The sequence below is a fragment of the Coregonus clupeaformis genome, unplaced genomic scaffold (genome assembly GCF_020615455.1).
Source record: "Coregonus clupeaformis isolate EN_2021a unplaced genomic scaffold, ASM2061545v1 scaf1108, whole genome shotgun sequence".
Taxonomy (NCBI): Eukaryota; Metazoa; Chordata; class Actinopteri; order Salmoniformes; family Salmonidae; genus Coregonus; species Coregonus clupeaformis.
This window is the reverse complement of record NW_025534562.1, coordinates 165817-181317: the sequence shown is the minus strand read 5'-3', so window position 1 is coordinate 181317 and position 15501 is coordinate 165817. Positions and strand designations below refer to the sequence as shown.

General features: G+C 41.8%; 1 long non-coding RNA gene across 2 annotated transcripts; it reads right to left on the bottom strand.

Moving 5' to 3' along the window:
• Positions 1-684: 684 nt before the first annotated feature.
• LOC121560203 lies at positions 685-13390 on the bottom strand. Of its 2 annotated transcripts, none has more exons than XR_005998905.2 (2): positions 13309-13390; positions 685-910 (listed from the first exon to the last, which is right to left on the bottom strand). It is a non-coding gene; the product is annotated as an uncharacterized LOC121560203 (long non-coding RNA). The 2 variants fall into 2 exon arrangements; XR_005998906.1 differs by lacking the exon at positions 13309-13390 and adding an exon at positions 2765-2805.
• Between the last annotated feature and the right edge of the window lie 2111 nt (positions 13391-15501).

Here is a 15501-nt window from a genome sequence, read left to right as displayed (position 1 = left end):
AGAGGCTTCCATCCAGCCACTCTACCATAAAGGCCTGATTGGTGGAGTGCTGCAGAGATGGTTGTCCTTCTGGAAGGTTCTCCCATCTCCACAGAGGAACTCTGGAGCTCTGTCTGTGACCATCGGGTTCTTGGTCACCTCCCTGACCAATGACCTTCTCCCCCGATTGCTCAGTTTTGCCGGGCGGTCAGCTCAGGAAGAGTCTTGGTGGTTCCAAACATCATTTAAGAATGATGGAGGCCACTGTGTTCTTGGGGACCTTCAATGCTGCAGAAATGTTTTGGTACTCTTTCCCAGATCTGTACCTCGATACAATCCTGTCTCGGAAATCGACAGACAATTCCTTCGACCTCATGGCTTGGTTCTTGCTCTGACATGCACTGTCAACTGTGGGACCTTATATAGACAGGAGTGTGCCTTTCCAAATAATCTCCAATTAATTGAATTTACCACAGGTGGACTCCAATCAAGTTGTAGAAACATCTCTAGGATGATCAATGGAAACAGGATGCACCTGAGGTATATTCGTTTTTAATTTTAATACATTTGCAAAAGTTTCTAGAAACCTGTTTTCACTTTGTCATTATGGGGTATTGTAGATTGATGAAGAAAAAAAAGTAATTTCATCCATTTTAGAATAAGGCTGTAACGTTACAAAATGTGGAAAAAGTCAAGGAGACTGAATACTTTCCGAATGCACTGTATTTATTTGATACCTCTCTAGAGTTAATGTTATTGTTGGATATTGATTAATTATTTATGCCCGGTGTCCACCCAGCACATCAGTACAAGAAGCCCTATAGGGGGGAGCTGACGGATGCAGTAGTTGAGCAGGGGGCTGACCATCTGGAAGGACCCCATCAAGGCCTTTTCATTTCTTGGACTGTGCTCTCGTCTTCACTGCAGCCAACTGGAAATGCAGAAACATAAAGTTGTATTTTAAAACATTAGACAAACCACTTCCCATGAGACATTAGCTTGTCATTTAGTGGGTGAGGCCAATAGTTTCCCCTTTTGCAGTGTGACTTATCAAGGAAACGTATCACGTGTGTACAACTGGTTTTGGAACTTTATTAGATGTGCAGTGAAATCAAGTGGGACATTTATCCTGAGTGCAGTGAACCACTTCTACATGGAAATTAAAAGGATATAAAAAGAGATTAGGTGGGACAATTTTAGCCAATGAGAGGGCAGATAATCGTGTGTACAACAGATAGACTCATATTTGTATCTGTGCCATTATAGTGTCTTTGACACCATGGGCAGTGCCATTGAAGCTATCTCCATTTTAGAGTAGTCAATTATATTCTTCTTAATTGGCTGATGGCTCCCAACTCATAGGAATCCCAACCTGATTTCAAGTAAATTAAGGTTATGATAATTTGATTTAGCTGAACCCGCTGTGTTAGAGCTGTGGTGGAATAAAAGCCTGCACACCATGTGGATGGGCTGTCCAGAACAGGGGTTGCAGGACCCTGATATACTGTTATTAACTGTCCAATGTTATTAAGCAGTTGAGTAAACTGTCATTATAAAACTGTTATTGTACATTTGTATTTTAGCAGGGCCTTGGTGGGATTCGATAGTAACTGTTGATCCAATACATTTTGCTCTGTAAAACGACCCGCAAAGTAGTTTTGCCTGAGTGACCCCAGCGCCTTGGCTCACGTCAGCATTTTTTTAACATGATTCAATCCATTAAAATGTCAAACCCACTGAAAATCTAAATCTGGATGTGGTATGTCACATGCTGTGGCATGGATCCACAAAACAACCAAGCTTGGCTCGGTTAATTCAGATCTTATTTTCCAGGTCACATATTTCACTGTAAATCTATTACGGTGTCAGCAATGTGAGGACCTCATGGTTGACTAATAATTTCAAAATAATGTGCTGGCCTGTATCGGATCTCCCTGTGTTCCATAGTATAGGTATGAGGTCTTCACTTTTCAGTATTCAGTGTGAAGTTAATGGTGGGCTAAATGTAATATGAATCTAATACATTTACAAGGATAAACACTTGGATCAAATGGGGAGCTGTTGTGTTTTTCAGCTTTACAGATCTTTGGACAAACAAGTGGTCCACAATTATTACCCCGTCAGTGACCTTCTCCAAACTGGCCATGATCCGGAACTGGCAGCCTAAAATCATTTGGTATTTCTTCATGCTTTATGACCCTGCGTCATAGAGATGGTATCAAACCACATCTGCTGAGCTGTTCTTGAAACTCCAATTTGATCCCATACAGTCCATGACAGAGTTACAGGAAGCGAACTAAAGCAACAGATCATTTACAAGCCCAACATGGCCATGTTTAGAAACGGGTGTGTCAGAAATACATCCAGCTTTCCACAGCAATATATCTAAAGTAATTTGGCTTTGCTATATTGGCAGATCTGCTGCCATTTGCACCAGAGGATATGACCATACAGACTCCACTAGATGGCCCCACCAATGATCAATGTTTAGAAGTGAAACCCCTCACATTCAGTAGCAAAATTGGAAGACTGATTTAAATCATGGGGAAAATGGAAAGTGTTCCTGTCTGCCTGTGAATGAGTTGAATATAATTAATTGAATAGAAGGTTGTCCAGTTTAACTGCTGCTTTGATAATAGCCTTGACCTCTATGGCAGGAGCCTCTGCTTCATAGTCCTGCAATTTATCCCATGGACAGGGCCGTGTACCAAAAAGTCATTTGTCAAACAGTCATAATAACAGTCAACTTTAATGTCGCAATCATCTCAATAATGTTGTACTCAACCGTCCTGAAGCCACTCCTGCGTTGTCTTGGCTGCGTGCTTAGGGTCGTTGTCCTGTTGGAAGGTGAAACTTCGCCCCAGTCTGAGGTCCTGAGTGCCCTGGAGCAGGTTTTCATCAAGGATCTCTCTGTACTTTTCTCCATTCATCTTTCCCTCGTTCCTGACTAGTCTCCCAGTCCCTGTTGCTGAAAAACATCCCCACAGCATGATGCTGCCACCACCATGCTTCACCGTAGGCATGGTGCCAGGTTTCCTCCAGACGTGACGTTTGGCATTCAGGCCAAAGAGTTCAATCTTGGTTTCATCAGACCAGAGAATCTTGTTTCTCACGGTCTGAGAGTCCTTTGGGTTCCTTTTGGCAAACTCCAAGCGGGCTGTCATGTGCCTTTTACTGAGGAGTGGCTTCCGTCTGGCCACTCTACCATAAAGGCCTGATTGGTGGAGTGCTGCAGAGATGGTTGTCCTTCTGGAAGGTTCTCCCATCTCCACAGAGGAACTCTGGAGCTCTGTCAGAGTGACCATCGGGTTCTTTGTCACCTCCCTGACCAAGGCCCTTCTGCCCCGATTTCTCAGTTTGGCCGGGCGGCCAGCTCTAGGAAGAGTCTTGGTGGTTCCAAACTTCTTCCATTTAAGAATGATGGAGGCCACTGTGTTCTTGGGGATCTTCAATGCTGCATAACTTTTTGGGGATCTTCAATGCTGCATAACTTTTTTGGTACCTTTCCCCAGATCTGTGCCTCGACACAATCCTGTCTTGGAGCTCTACGAACAATTCCTTCAACGCCATGGCTTGGGTTTTGCTCTGACATGCACTGTCAACTTTGTGACCTTATATAGACAGGTGTGTGCCTTTCCAAATCATGTCCAATCAATTGAATTTACCACAGGTGGACTCCAATCAAGTTGTAGAAACATCTCAAGGATGATCAATGGAAACAGGATATACCTGAGCTCAATTTCGAGTCTCATAGCAAAGGGTCTGAATACTTATGTAAATAAGGTATTTCTGTTTTTACTTGTAATAAATGTGCAACAATTTCTATAAACCTTTTTTTGCTTTGTTATGATGGGGTATTGTGTGTAGATTGATGAGGAAAAAATGTAATTTAATTCATTTTAGAATAAGGCTGTAACATAACAGAATGTGGGAAAAGGGAAGGAGTCTGAATACTTTCTGAATGCACTTTACCTATGTGAGAATGCTGTTCATTTACTTTAGCTCAGCGTTCAACACCATTGTCCAATCCAAACTCATCACCAAGCTTAGGACCCTGGGACCGAACACCTCCCCCTGCAACTGGATCCTGTACTTCCAGACGGGCCGACCCCAGGTGATGAGGGTAGGCAATGGTTTGGCATGGGCCCTCAAATCCTACAAAAGTTCTACAGCTGTACCATTGAGAGCATCTTGACTGGTTGCACCACTGCTTGGTATGGCAATAGCACCTTCCTCTATCACATGGCGCTACAGAGGGTGGTGCGGACAGCCCAGTACATCACTGGCACCGAGCTCCCTGCCATCCAGGACCTCTATATCAGGCGGTGTGAAAGGAAGGCCCGGAAAATCGTTAAAGACTCCAGCCACCCAAGCCATAGACTTTTCTCTCTGTTTCCCAATGACAAGCGGTACCGGTGCATCAAGTCTGACACCAACAGGCTCCTGAACAGCTTCTATCCCCAAACCATAAGACTGCTAAATACCAGTTGACCCTTGTATTCTGAGTTGACCCTTGTATTTTATTTCTATTTTCTGCACTGTCTTTATGCACAGGCACACACACACAAACACTCACTACATAATTTGCTTACACATAATATGCACATACATTTATACTGACTCTACACACACGCACACCCGCTCACATACAATCCTCATATATACGCTGCTGCTACTCTGTTTTATCATATACTGTATCGTGATGCCTAGTCACCTTACCCCTATACATACCTACCTCTATCACTCCAGTATTCCTGCACATTGTAAATATGGTCCTGGAACTTACTGACCCTGTATATATTATGATTTCTTACTTTCTCGTGTTCTTATTTCTTATTTTTATATTGATTACTGTATTGTTGTGTTTAGAGCGTGCAAGAAAGGCATTTCACTGTACTTGTGCACGTGACATTACAACTTCAAACTGAGACACTCTCTCATTGACCTCCATACAAAAAATTCCTCACTTCGTGGGCTTTTTTTTTGTGGACAGATTTTGAGAAGAGTAAAACCTCTCACTTCGCCTTTTCCTCTCTGATCTAGGGAAGGGGCGTGGCCTAGGGTTAATTAGGAGCAATTGGGAGTCCTGTAGGAGTGGCATGACCCTTCACAACAAGTTGATCCAGCTGAATCCGCTGTGGTGGAACAAGAGCCTGCAAACCATGTGGATGGGCTGTCCAGAACAAGAGTTTCAGGACCCTGATATAATGTTATTAACTGTCAGATGTCATTAAGCAGTTGAGTAAACTGGCATTATAAAACTGTTTTGTACATATTTGAAGTATTTTAGCAGGGCCTTGCAGGGATCAGATAGTGACTTGATCCAATATATTTTGTTCTGTAAAAACGACTCAGTCTGTGCTCACATAGTAGTTTTATGACCACAGACAGTAATTTGCCTGAGACACCCCAGAGCTTTGGCTCACTTCAGCATTTTTTTTTACATGATTCATCCATTAAAATGTTAAAGCCAATCCAAATTAAAATCTAGATATGAAATGTCACATGCTGTTGCATGGATCCACAAAACAACTAAGCTTGGCTCAGTTAATTCAGATCTTATTTTCCAGGTCACATATCTTGCTGTAAATCTATTACGGTGTCAGCAATGTGAGGACCTCATGGTCGACTAATAAAGTCAGAATAATGTGCTGGCCTGTATCGGATCTCTCTGTGGTCCACAGTATAGGTATGAGGTCTTCACTTTTCAGTATGCAGTGTGAAGTTAAAGGAGGGCTAAATGTAATATTAATCTAATACATTTACAAGGATAAACACTTGGATCAAATGTGGAGCTGTTGTGTTTTCCAGCTTTACAGATCTTTGGACAAACAAATAGTCAAAAGTATTACCCTGTCAGTGACCTTCTCCAACCATGATCTGAAACTAGGTGTCAGAAATACATGCAGCCTGAAGTCGTTTGGGATTGCTTTATGACCCTCCGTCATAGAGATGGTATCAAACCACATCTGCTGAGCGGTTCTTTAAACTAAAATTTGATCCCATACAGTCGATAGCAGAGGTACAAGAAGCGAACCAAAGCAACAGATCATTTACAATCCCAATATGGCCATGTTCAGAAACGGGTGTGTCAGAAATACATCCAGCTTCCACAGCAACATATCTAAGGTAATTTGGTTTTGATTTATTGGCAGATCTGATGCCATTTGAGCTGTGCACCAGAGGATATGACCATATATGGAACAGACTTATACCTGTTATAGCCATTATTAAACGGACCAGTCAAATACCTGCTTCTTTTTGGACATCTTTATTTTTTAGAAGTTCAATTGTAAACACAACAGAGATTGCAGGAAGACACAGTCAAGGACAATACAAGTAAAGTCCATAACAGAGAACATCAATAAAACTGGGAATCCCACACCCTCCCTTCAGCTGCAGCTGTTGGAACACACTGGGAGAGCAGGGGACTCGTCCTAGCCAAGCCTTTTGGAAGAGAAAGGACAAGTGACCGCCCAATCCACTAGATGGCCCCACCAATGATCAATGTTTAGAAATGAAAGACTTCACATCCAGTCGCACTATTGGAAGACTGATTTGAAAAATGGAAAGTGTTCCTGTCTGCCTGTGAATGAGTTGAATACAAGGTGTTGAATAGGTTGTCCAGTTTAACGCTAGAACCGTTGCATGGCATTATAATGAATATAAGTGTCGATATGACAGCAGTCAAAAATTGTCATATGTCGGATACCATAGCGAATTTGTCTGTTTCCAGGCATCGCGTTGTCGTTTCTTTGTCATCAAAACGGAGGTAACGCAGGATCTGTCTGAAGCAATCCCATGCCATGGTTTCCTCCAAAGAAAGGTATCCCATACATGTCTGACCAGAAATTGTCCTTATACACGGACATACAGGATTGAAATTACCATGCAGGCTTGAAATGAACGCTTCCTGCTCATCAACAGACAGATCCAAGGAAGCGTCTCCTTGCTCCCTGAGCCACAGTCCCTGATGTGCTGTAGTGGCCAAGTCACTTAAACAACGTCAGCTGGTGAAAGTTGATGAGTGAGCTGATGTTGTTTTGCTTAAGATGCTCTCATGTGTAGAGGGGTGGAGCACATGACACTCCATCCAGGATATGACAGTTTGCTTCATGGGTCCAGCGAGCAGAGTACCATAACTACACGCAGATCTGAGATGCGGGAGGATGGCACACTTCCTGTACTGAGTAGCCTACAGAGGAATATGAGAAGCATGCGATTGCTGAACTTATGTAGATATTCTAAACAAAAGTGTTTCGATAACTTTCAAGTGTAACAGTTTCATGTGGAATAAACCGTCCTTCACATAATACTGTAGAATATGGGTGTGCCGAGTACTCGGACAAAACGACTATCTTAACGGGTATGGATATATATTTTTTGTAATTACACATGATCGAAAAAAATGAGTAATTTGCCGCTGCCAGCACGTATCTCTCTTTAACTCAAATAGCGTGAAGCGCTGTGTGCTCTCAACAACTATTGGCTAGTTCTTCTGTCTGTAAAGAAATGGGCGGGGTATCGGTTGAGCCTGCTGCAACGATTGGATTAGAACATGCCGCTTTCCCTCTGCTCTCAATTCCCCAGACAGACACACGCTCGGCTCTGTTTCACTCACTCGCAGTCACGCGTCAGAATCCGTAGCTAGTTATTGTTGTTCAATGTAGTTATTTCTTGGTCGACTTTGCTGAGGCGTATGTTTTTTGGGGGGTCTTTCTACTTGGCGTTGTACAGGGTTTCCCAAACTCTGTCCTCGCCCAGGCATGTTTACCGAGCAACAGATCATTCGAAAATAAAATAACGTTTATTTTGATTGTACAAATGTTGTGGCATAAGTGTGGGGAGAGAAAGGTTTTGCTCCTCCGAAGTGAAACAATATATGGGGCGAATTAGCCTACCTTCTAAATCTGTGTCTGGAATAAATGCAGGCAGTAGTAGCCAGCCAAGCATTAGGCTATTTTTTTAGCCTATTTAGTTTATAATTGAATAGGACTAATTAAGTAAATAATGGGCATTTTCATCATTCGGGGTCGTTTACCTTTGAACAATGTGTGTGAAGGAACATAAGGACGTGCTCTGAGATGCGCTGTGAGGTATAGGCTTTACCAGCATTTAAAGCACACTTGCGGGTTTTCCGATCACGAGTAAATCCGATTACAAGTATCAAGTGTGATAAAACGGATATGATTACTAATACTAGTATGATGAGATCTGCACACACCTAGTTAATATGCAAACGGGGGATGAATTGTAATCCTAACCCAACCTTCATTTACCCGTTGTTACTCAGTCACTTACCAAACTCAGTTTTTATGACCAAAATGATCCTATTTACACTTTGTAGTCCATTTTGACACTAGAGTAAATGTCTCTGACTCATATCATGCCACATAGGACGTTTAGAAAAAAAGGAGAAGTTGGTTTTCAAGGGCAGTCGACCTGTCACTACAGACCCCCTGGTTCGATTCCAGGCTGTATCACAACCGGCCGTGATTGGGAGTCCCATAGGGGCGGCGTCGTCCGGGTTTGGCCGGTGTAGGCCGTCATTGTAAATAAGAATTTGTTCTTAACTGACTTGCCTAGTTAAATAAAGGTAACATTTAAAACATTTAAAATTAACTGCTGCTTTGGTAATAACCATGACCTCTATGGCAGCTGTTATATCTGGGATGACTGAAGACCTGATGATAGGAGCCTCTGCTTTATACTCCTGCAAATTATCCCACAGACAGGGCCATGTAGGCCCTACCAAAAAAGTCATAATATGTCAAACAGTCGTAATAACATTCAACTTTAATATCGCAATCATCTCAGTAATTGTGTATGCGGCCACCGGCTTCTTAGGCATTGATCAATGTTCAATGTTAAATTCAAGTCTTTCTACCTTTACATCTAAACCAATATGACAACAATTTCAATTAAACTTAGCAAATCAACTTGTATGGAGGTACACAACACACTCCCCTCTGGTCATGTTCCGTTCAGCCGTTAACGAAAACCACATACCTGATTTTTAACAGGGCCGTTAAATGTCACAAATGTTCCGACTTGAAGTAATTATTTTATCAATTCTGCTTTAAGATTTGGTACATGGTCCTCTTAGAGAATGTTTTGTATCGTTGGCGTTTTGTTTTTGTGTTTGTGAAACAAAATATTTCAACCCCTCCCCCAAAAAGGAAACAAATGTCAAATATATGTAAACAATCCTTCCCCCAAAACAATATACCATTGTTTTGGGGATTAAATGATGTGAAAATCCCCAAAACAATGGTATATTTTTGTTCTAGTTTGATGAGGAATCACACCAACAGCTTTCTAATAGCTACAATAATGTGGCATATGGACTGTGACTTTCTAGCTAACCTTCCTTTCTCAAGAAGTTAATGCTTCCTCTTTCAAAACCTGTTCATAATCCACTTCCCTCTTTCTATTTACATGTTGAACTCTAAATCTGTTCAAAATCACAACATTGAAATGACATCAGTGTGGGACCAATGAGTCTGATCATCTTGCCCTCACACTGCAAGGCCCAGGACCTTTCTCTTTAGGTCATACAGATCATGATTCCAGAGTCTCTTATTGGTTGCATTGAATCAACCAATGTTTGCGTGCCACATCAGATTGCTATACCATATGACGTAGTTAGCTGATACGTTAATAAAAATCAAATCCTTCTGAGATCTGGCATGCGTCTTCAATGTAGTCAGCATGGAGGGTGGCCATTGTGTTTCAGAACCACAGATGTCACAAAACCTGCACCTTAAAGTAAGCTTATAGAGCGGGTAACTGCTCACTGCTCCAGAAACTGCCTTCTGACTCCATGTATCTAGTCTGTTTTGACTGAGTGTTTGGCCTTCATTCCAACCTCTCCCACCACTGTAGATTCTATTTATGTTCGTCTCATAAAAGTGTGAAGCCTCCGCTATGCTGACAAAGCTATCCAGCCTCCAACTCATTGCAATTTGAACCCTCTGGTAAATCTGAATAAGTGTAACATTACCGAATACATTAAAATGCTTTTTTCCTAAATGGGTATGGACTTGTTATTGCTTGTTTAGCAGATGGGGATCTGTGGAACTTCCTCCTCAGCCTGCATCATCTCCACTTGTGCTGCCAAATAGCTTTTCTGTGGTGCGACTGGGTAAGACGCTTCAGGAGGGTGGTCATATGTGAGGTAGAGTTCCTGCGGTGGAATGTTATTCATATTTTTCATAATTTCATAATTAATAAAGAGGAAAAGATGGGTGTCAAAATGATTGGTCATATGTGTTTGTCCTGGGTTTGAGCCTTGGTATTTGCCGAATCAGGAGGAAGCGGTGATCGCTAAGCAAGCAGCATCACGTCCTTTACACTTGGAGTCATTAAAACATGTTTTTCAACCACTCCAAACATTTCTTGTTAACAAACTATACTTTTGGCAAGTCGGTTAGGACATCTACTTTGTGCATGACACAAGTAATTTTTCCAACAATTGTTTACAGACAGATTATTTCACTTATAATTCACTGTATCACAATTCCAGTGGGTCAGAAGTTTACATACACTAAGTTGACTGTGCCTTTAAACAGCTTGGAAAATTCCAGAAAATGATGTCATGGCTTTAGAAGCTTCTGATAGGCTAATTGACATCATTTGAATCAATTGGAGGTGTACCTGTGGATGTATTTCGAGGCCTACCTTCAAACTCAGTGCCTCTTTGCTTGACATCATGGGAAAATCAAAAGAAATCAGCCAAGACCTCAGAAAAGTTCATCCTTGGGAGCAATTTCCAAATGCCTGAAGGTACCACGTTCATCTGTACAAACAATAGTATGCAAATATAATCACCATGGGACGCAGCCGTCATACCGATCAGGAAGGAGACGCGTTCTGTCTCCTAGAGATGAACGTTCTTTGGTGCGACAAGTGCAAATCAATCCCAGAACAACAGCAAAGGACCTTGTGAAGATGCTGGAGGAAACAGATACAAAAGTATCTATATCCACAGTAAAACGAGTCCTATATCGACATAACTTGAAAGGCCGCTCAGCAAGGAAGAAGCCACTGCTCCAAAACCGCCATAAAAAAGCCAGACTACGGTTTGCAACTGCACATGGGGACAAAGATCGTACTTTTTGGAGAAATGTCCTCTGGTCTGATGAAACAAAAATAGAACTGTTTGGCCATAATGACCATCGTTATGTTTGGAGGAAAAAGGGGGATGCTTTCAAGCCAAAGAACACCATCCCAACCAAGAAGCACAGGGGTGGCAGCATCATGCTGTGGGGGTGCTTTGCTGCAGGAGGGACTGGTGCACTTCACAAAATAGATGGCATCATGAGATAGGAATATTATGTGGATATATTGAAGCAACATCTCAAGACATCAGTCAGGAAGTTAAAGCTTGGTCGCAAATGGGTCTTCAAAATGGACAATGACCCCAAGCATACTTCCAAAGTTGTGGCAAAATGGCTTAAGGACAACAAAGTCAAGGTGTTGGAGTGGCCATCAAAGCCCTGACCTCAATCCTATAGAAAATGTGTGGGCAGAACTGAAAAAGCGTGTGCGAGCAAGGAGGCCTACAAACCTGACTCAGTTACACCAGCTCTGTCAGGAGGAAAGGGACAAAATTCACCCAATGTTACGAACCCCGTGGCTTTAAACGTCTAGGGTGGATGGACAAGAGACCCGTAACATAATTCATGCAAATTAGAAGCGTGACATGGAACAGTGAGAACAAAAACTACACGACAACCATAAACTACTGTCAAACATAAAAGGTTTATTTTTGAACACACGGTAAAGGTTTGGGAAAAAGGGCTGAGCAGGACCCAAGAAATGAAACAATAGTGTAAAACACCCCTAAACTGATCTTGCCTGCCTCAAGAACCGCTAAGCTACTGCTAATCATACAAAAATACAGTGGGTGGTCCGCTCAGGTCTAACTAGTGTTTTTAGACAGTTTTCTTCCTACGGGTAATGTATGCCCAAGGGCAACTTGCTTAAATTCCCCTTTTCCCAGAAACACACAACAAAGTTACCAAACAGAGTAACCAGCAAATGAGTGAGTACACAAAACACCACAGTATCCATACTCACATACGGAAAATAGTCTCTCACAACAAACACAACTGACTGGCTTTTAAACAATGGGATGTGTGATTGAAAAAACCAGAAACAAGTGGTGCAATGCAGAGGAATGTCCACTGATTGGTCCACCTCAGCAATCAGCAGACACCCCAACGACCACCGATCAGGAACATACAGGACACATGTGATTAGGGCAGAAGGAGAGGAAAAACACAAAAAGACACAGGATACCTGTATCCGTAACACCCAACTTATTGTGGGAAGCTTGTGGAAGGCTACCCGAAATGTTTGACCCAAGTTAAAAAATGTAAAGGCAATGCTACCAAATACTAATTGAGTGTATGTAACCTTCTGACCCACTGGGAATGTGATGAAATAAATAAAAGCTGAAATAAATCATTCTCTCTATTATTATTCTGACATTTCACATTCTTAAAATAAAGTGGTGATCCTAACTTACCTAAGACAGGGAATCTTTACTAGGATTAAATGTCAGGAATTGTGAAAAACTGAGTTTAAATGTATTTTGCTAAGGTGTATGTAAACTTCCGACTTCAACTGTATATACTATGTACTTACCATACTACCAGTATATTCTATTTACAACATGCATTAAGTATCAAATACCAACATACTAGGCTCTTCCATACTGAGAAAGCATGATCTAATGAAGGCTATGGGGAAAGTGCATAAAGATGCCAGAATAGATGTCACATCATTGTTTTAGCACCATCCACAGAGTTAGTAAACTACAGTCTGTGACATGGTTCAATGTGCCAATATTTTGAGTCTGAAAAATACGATTATCATCCTCAATAGTGTGCAGCGAAAGCCTAAATGAGTATGACATCATGGCATTATAAATTATAATGTTATTATGTAACATAAATTACAAACAGTCAATTCAATGCAATGTAATAAAGGTAATTCAGCCCTGAAGGGCAATCGTTTCTGGCAGGCATAAGACACAATTAAAATAAAATAATCATACACTTAAGATATAAGCATTTGGAAATCTTTTCCATTGTGTTTCCTTCCACATACACACCTATCTACTGCAGCGATCTCCTGCCTGTTTCCTGAAGAGCACACACACACACACACACACACACACACACACACAGACACAGACACACACACACACACACACACACACACACACACACACACACACACACACACACACACACACACACACACACACACACACACACACACACACACACACACACACACACGGTATCCATAAATACTTACTCCCTGCCAGCCCAGGGGAAGCCCTTGCTGAGTACAGCCGTGATCCCCCGTTTCCTAAAGCACGTGTCTATAAATATGCTAGCCAACCAACTCTCAGGGAAAGCCCTCACTACATGCTGACTCACAGACGGTCAGGGTGGAGAGGTTAACTGTGGTTATTATTAACTGTATGTTTTGGCAATGCTTTAGGCTCCTCCGATTCCCCAATGCTTTAGGCTCCTCCGATTCCCCAATGCTTTAGGCTCCTCCGATTCCCCAATGCTTTAGGCTCCTCCGATTCCCCAATGCTTTAGGCTCCTCCAATTCCCCAATGCTTTAGGCTCCTCCGATTCCCCAACACTTTAGGCTCCTCCGATTCCCCGCCAGGATCTCTTTCAGGCACCTCCACTAACATTTGCAGTGGCAGGCAAAAAAAGCCCCCTTGTGTAGCGTCTTCTAGCCTGGGCGTTTAGTGCCCTCTATTGGAGAATAGTTATACTACATGTTGTTTGGAGATTTGCAATAAATAGCAAGGTCCATGAGGTGGGTCATGTTCATTAAGGCATGCAACAAAAACATCTTCAAAACATTTTGCACTGGAAAACAAAACATTAACCCTTAGCCGATAATTTCCGCGGCCCCGCGGAAATCTAACATAATAAAAAAAATACCCATCAAAATCCGTCAATTTAAGCTATAGATACTTTATCTGTTTTTTTTTGCATGGGCTGCATGTCTCAATCCAACGCATCCGCCGATATCGCCCTTCCGCATCTGCCGTGAAAAGTGGCAGAGCTAGAGCGGTGTTTGTCAGACTATGAGACATCCCGAAAATCGGTCGTCTCACAAAAACGTCTGTGGTGTCGGAACGGTTTGGGATTGTGACCACCCTATTGAAAGATGAGACTCTCACGAACACGACGGCGTTCTCCGTCCACAAACCTCACAAGACTCGTCTGAAGGTCCCCGGTACCAGTAAAAAAACAAACAATAGAAATATATATGGAGATATGCACTAAACTAAAATAAGGGGATAAAAAGGGTACTAAACGGTAACTTTTGTTGGGCAAGAGCAGTAGCAGCCAGGGAAGTGTTGGGAAAGTAATTAGGTGACATCTTGTGGTCTTAATGTGAATTACGGTTGGGGGGGGCCTGTTGTTCCATGTAGTCAATCTGTTATTCAGTGCGTTTCTATTGGCTAATAGTAGTAATGCCAAATTCAATGTTTCAACCAATAATTTTTCTATATATTTTTTGGATACCTTAAGTGGTCTTAAAATAAAAAATCAAACAGCTAAATCATCCTTGGTATGATCATCTTAAAACAATGTAATTGTTAGTTTAGAACCCCCTCCTCCGGTTTAGACAGGGATTAGACTCCAGAGGGTTAATCTCCCCTGGTTTAGACAGGGATTAGACTCCAGAGGGTTAATCTCCCCTGGTTTAGACAGGATTAGACTCAGAGGTTAATCTCCCCTGGTTTAGACAGGGATTAGACTCCAGAGGGTTAATCTCCCCTGGTTTAGACAGGGATTAGACTCCAGAGGGTTAATCTCCCCTGGTTTAGACAGGGATTAGACTCCAGAGGGTTAATCTCCCCTGGTTTAGACAGGGATTAGACTCCAGAGGGTTAATAGTTAGCCCTTGGAAATCTTTACAGCCCTGAACAACAATGAATATGCTCTTGGCATCTTTTTCGATTTATCCAAAGCGGTTGACACAGTTGATCATGAAATATTCCTTTCTAAATTGCATTATTATGGTTTTCATGATTATACATATAATTGGCTATATAGTGATGTTTATGATAGAGAACAATTTGTTTATGCAAAAGGCTGTGCATCTGCCAGGGCCAAGATATCCTGTGGCGTGCCACAGTGTTCAATAATTGGACCTTTGTTATTCCTAATCTATATCAATGACCTTCCTTCTGTGTCTTCTACCGTACTTCCAGTTCTCTTTGCTGATTATACCAATTTCAATTTATCACACAATAATTTTGATTAACTAATTAATGAAGCCAACTCCGGCATGGCCACATTTCCTGAATGGTTCCAGATAAACAAATTATCTTTAAATGTTAAAAAAATCCAACTTTATTGTAGTCACTAGTAAGAATAAGACATTTTGTAAAAGAAGAGCCAGAATCTCAATTGTTGGGAATGAAATGGAACAAGTCACATCCACTAGATTCCTCAGAGTTCTAATTGATGA